This window comes from Electrophorus electricus, chromosome 2, assembly GCF_041902795.1.
Source record: "Electrophorus electricus isolate QZ-2024a chromosome 2, ASM4190279v1, whole genome shotgun sequence".
Lineage (NCBI taxonomy): Eukaryota > Metazoa > Chordata > Actinopteri > Gymnotiformes > Gymnotidae > Electrophorus > Electrophorus electricus.
This window is the reverse complement of record NC_137498.1, coordinates 26,866,735-26,871,920: the sequence shown is the minus strand read 5'-3', so window position 1 is coordinate 26,871,920 and position 5,186 is coordinate 26,866,735.

Genomic DNA, 5,186 nt, shown 5'->3' with positions numbered 1-5,186 from the left:
TCCACCCAGACCTGTCTCTGCCTTAAAGCTGAGCAAAAGATAGGTGGGGGTGGGTGGCAATCAATTAGTTGAAATGTTCAGGTAAGAGGACAGAGCTTTTTTTGAGGTGTGGGGACTGGGGGTAAGGCTAACGGCCTCTTTCCCCTCCCCCACATAACAAATTAACACTGACAGCTACACTGTTCGGGTCTGCAGATGAATCTGCGTTTTCAGCTTTCAAGGTTATGACCCCCCCAAGAGCCTGGCTCGTCTGTATGTCTGCTGCCTAATCCTGTAGATAAACGCGAGCTCCTCAGAGTTGTGGCACAGGCTGGTGTTCATCTTAGCCAAACGAAGGGATGGCATGCTCTCACTGCTAGGGAACAAATTCTCTTCACCTTTACAGACGATGCACATGTTTAACCCCTTTGATATTGGACTTTTGAGAATTTGATCTGAGGATCATATTTAAGAGATGTGCTTCATTTTAAAAACATTTTTCCTAGCAGCATGTGTTGTGTTAGGATTTTAAGTTGCAAGCTAAAGCATTTAAGATTTACATCATGTTAAATCTCTATCAACAACACAAAACCATACACTGTAGTTAAATACATTAAATCTCTATCAACAACACAAAACCATACACTGTAATTAAATACATTAAATAATCAGTAAACTACTGAAAGACATGAAGTTACTGTATATATTCTGCATCCAAAACCTAAACTTGACAGATGTTTAATTTCAAATAAGAAAAGTATGGATGAAGATTATTGCAAGGGAAATAATACATTTGCATTTTGTTCCACCTCACATACTGGTGGTGTGAACAGCCCAAGAGGTCAGCAGAGAAACAGGTCTGTTATATACACGTCAACCATTTCACTGCGAGTTATACTGTGTATGACTATGTATGTGACAAATAAACCAAACTTGAACGTCTGGTTGGATGCACCCTCTGAGGGAAAGTTCACTGGACAAGAGGCCAGCACCAGCTGGAGACATCAAGCTATGTTCCAGCTGTGCACGTTGCACCACATCACACATTTCTATGGCCTCTTATAATTTTTTAATTTTTTTATATCCAGCATCATAAATGAGAAGTGTTTCAGTTAAATGCTACAGTGACTGCATGTTCAAACTGGTGGGTGGTTTAAAGAAGTAATAGTTCCAAGTTAGTGATTCTTCAATCAGACAGATTGATTAATTACATGTAGAACAATCATTTAAAACACCCCACGCCGATTTACTGATATAAAATGAAGTATGGCATGCACATTGAGAAATACCACAATAGTATTTCACCATGGTTGTATGGCCTATGGTCAGGAATGACATCAATGGGACTTCACAGCATAATTCACTACAAGCACGTTACCATTCCAAGAAGGTGAAACAATAGGTGTTGGTCACTTTGGTCCTCTGCTGCTGATCTGAGATCAGTTTGCGCTGTATTGCTAAAGGTAAGTCCTGTAAATCTGTAAGAGGATGCTGTCCTTAGGCCAGTACTATTATGACCAGTAAAGTATGCAGTGCTACCCTGCCAAAAAGAGAAACAAATGCACAAAAGAAGAGACATAGCATTTAAATGAATCAAGCCAGAGTGAGGAAGAGACTGCTGAACCAATACATGTTGGCGGCATGCCCTTTTTACTTCTACGTGTCTTGCTGTGTATTTTGGAGCTGTTTCAATCACTCCTCCAACACACTGCCCTGGTTCCTGATGCTCCTCCACGACTATAAAAATTCCAGGTCCCAGGGAAGCCGAAAAAAGGCAAAGCAGGACATGAACTCGACAGGGGGTTCATAAAGAAACACATGTTTTCTGGAAGGTTCTGTCAAGACCAGCTGTGCATACATCACCATGCTGAATGGCCACAGAGATGAAGTGCATAAGAGACTGATTAGGAAGAGAGAAAAAGAGGTGAGAAAGTCAAATCCAAATGAGAAGAGGTGCAGAAGGGAGCTGTGGGGGACAAAGATGGATTGACTAAAAGAGAATGTGACAGATAAAGATGAAGAAGGACAACAGAGAGACAGAGGACAGATAGAGACAGTGATAAGAAAAGGTCCCATGAGGTCAGGAGAGGGGAGGGAGAGAGAAGTAGAAGTGCGCTAACAGTTCTGGAGTCAGCAGCTCATGCTCTTCTCACTTCCATTCCTGCAGAAGGGTGAAAGGTTGGCAGGTGCCAGAGGGAGGTGAAGAGAGAGAGGAGTACCAGGGTCAGATATCTCCAGGGCAGAGAAGAACTGCGTAGCAGCACACGCTGTCGTACAAACACTACTTCAAAAAACATGTCACCATCATTCTCAAAGATATTTCTCTAAGAAAATATAAGTTCCCTCTTTAAATGACTCCTACAGTGGACCTGCATGATCTAAACAAGATTTACTTAAGGATTATTATATTGCAGGGTATTGAAACATTAACTGAGCACTGAGCATTAAATGTGCATAAATTGCTCTCATGCTCACCTCTTCTGGTACAATAAACACTCTTATTTCTGAAATGGAACATTAAAATTCTGCTTGATTTACGCTATGTAGTTCATTGTACCTTAGGGAAGACCACACAGACACCTTTATCCTGAACTCCTGTTTTTTCAGCATAGCAGCTACATGGAGTCCTCCAGATTTGTATGGTTTGCACATTACTATTGCTATATTATGTTTGCATTCCGCATGTCTGGGCCCTTGTTCAGAGGTGGTTGTAGGTTAACATGTGGTATTATTCAGCATGGGTCATTTCAAATTTAAGTCAAACGTACAAGACTAGTCACCAGTGTGCATACTATCAGTATAGAGTATATCTATAACAACAGCAATAAAAAATTTAAAGACTACTTTTCATGTTGTGGTGTGGCCTCTATGCAAACCACCAAAATTGCCCTGTATCTAAACCAGTGAAAGATTAACAAGCATGATTGTAGTACAGTACTATAATACTTTCCCACCACCTCAGATGACAGGATTTGCTTGCATATAGGCTTAGTAATCCATTGCCCTACATAATGAGGCTCGCAACCCTGTTGGCACTATTGACTTCACCCTACTGTAGAGAGAACAATTTACTTGTCAATGTGTCTCTACTATAATGACCTTTCTCCCATATAGCACTGTTAGCACTTCATCAATTTCATAGAGGGCATTTCAGCAGTCTCATTAACAGCCTCAAGAACACTTTCATCAGGTCATTTCTTTTTGTACCATTATAGAACGGTTTCTCAACCCTAACAAATTTGTTGCAGTTGGGTTATGTGCAGATGGATTTTAAAACTCTTCTAATAAGAAGAGAATTAATGAGCTTGAATTAGTAACATCAAACATCATACATCTGAACAGATCACACAAGATCATTTGTCTTCACACTGGCCTGCAAACCTAGTATGCTCATTAGTCATATAGTAACGGTCTAGATGGTCATAGAATAACGGTCATTGCTGTCACTCACGCCCTGCTGCAATTACAGTAGTCCAGCTCATTAAAATCGACTTCTGTCAGGGTCTCGTGTGCTAATGGCCGCTGTAAACATCATTGTATAAATCAACACAGGTGGGAGGGGGATTCCGCCAAGTGCCAATTAAATTAAACGTCAATAACTGAGTACTAGAGCAGAATGCACATGGCCAGGTGAAATAACTACAGACTACGTATATTGTACACTGCCACTGTACATTTGTTGAAAGGATTGAATTGAGTTGAGTTGCTGGTGTGTATTTTCTTTCTGTATACAAGTGGTTCAGAGATATATAATCATAAGATATTTGGTTGTAATATATATATATTTTTTGGGGGGTGGGGGTTGTGCATACAGCCAAAAATATTTTATCACAAATTGTTATTAACAGTTGAGTAGGCATATTTTATACAATGCCATAATTAGGAAAATAATTAATAAGACTTTAATGGCCTCTTGAGAGAGTATGTTTTGGTGAGGGAAGAATATATATAGGCTTATTTGCACACATTTACATATGCACATGCACACATAATGGGCATATATATTTGATAAGGTTAAATAAACCAAAGCTTACAGCTGCATCTTAGACTCCAGCTCTTCTCTGCGTTTGTGGCAGCAGCAGGAACAGGTGTGTTTTGACTTGGGAAGAAAGGGCACAAGTGACATCCTGACATCCTGATATAGGCACAGGCAAGAGTTCACACACACACACACACACACACACACACACACACACACACACACACACACACACACACACACACACACACACACACACACAACAAAGACCCATACACACAAATGCACCACCACCAAATTCTCACAAACTTTAACCCTACTGATAGGAATATGCTCACATTTACTGGCAACATCACTCACACAATTTAAGCAGAATGTCAGCACCCACAGAATTAATCTATATACATATGTGTATGTGTGTGTGTGTGTGTGTGTGTGTGTGTGTGTGTGCGTGCGTGTGTGCGCGTGTGTGTGTGTGTGTGTGTGTGTGTGTGTGTGTGTGTGTGTGTGTGTGTGTGTGTGTGCGTGTGTGTGTGTGTGTGTATGTGTGGGTATGTGTGTGTGCGTGTGTGTGTGTGTGTGTGTGTCTGTGTGTGTGTGTGTGTGTGTGTGTGTGTGTGTGTGTGTGTGTGTGTGTGTGTGTGTGCACACAGAGAAAGCAGACTTGAGTCTCTGGCTCAGGAAACAGAGGGTTCCTGTTTGTGAGCCAAGTGCTATTGTTCTCTCTATTTTTCTGTCTCCCTCATGAGCACACACACATTAGCCCCACTCCACACACACACTTTAAATGCTCCCTTTAAATGATATTGTGGCTAGTCCATCCCAGACACTCTGTTCCATGAGCTTTTGTCAGGATGTCCACTTTGATTTCTTTTACAGAATTCGTGTGCCTATAGTCTAAAGCATAATCATCTGTTGTCAATAGTAAGTCTGATGACTTCAAGAGAGGCAACACGCACACACACACACACACACACACACACACACACACACACACACACACACACACATACACACACACACACACACACTCACACACACACACACGCACACACACACGCACACACACAGTCTCTGCTCTGAGGGTGGTTGCTGGGAATAGATGTTAAGTCTGCTTAGACATCTGGATTTAATGCACCATTAAGGTCATCTGCTGTTCAGACTGCACCTGTAGCTCTCCTATTCAACAGCACCCACCCCTTTCCCTGTGTCCCTAGTCTTTCTACCA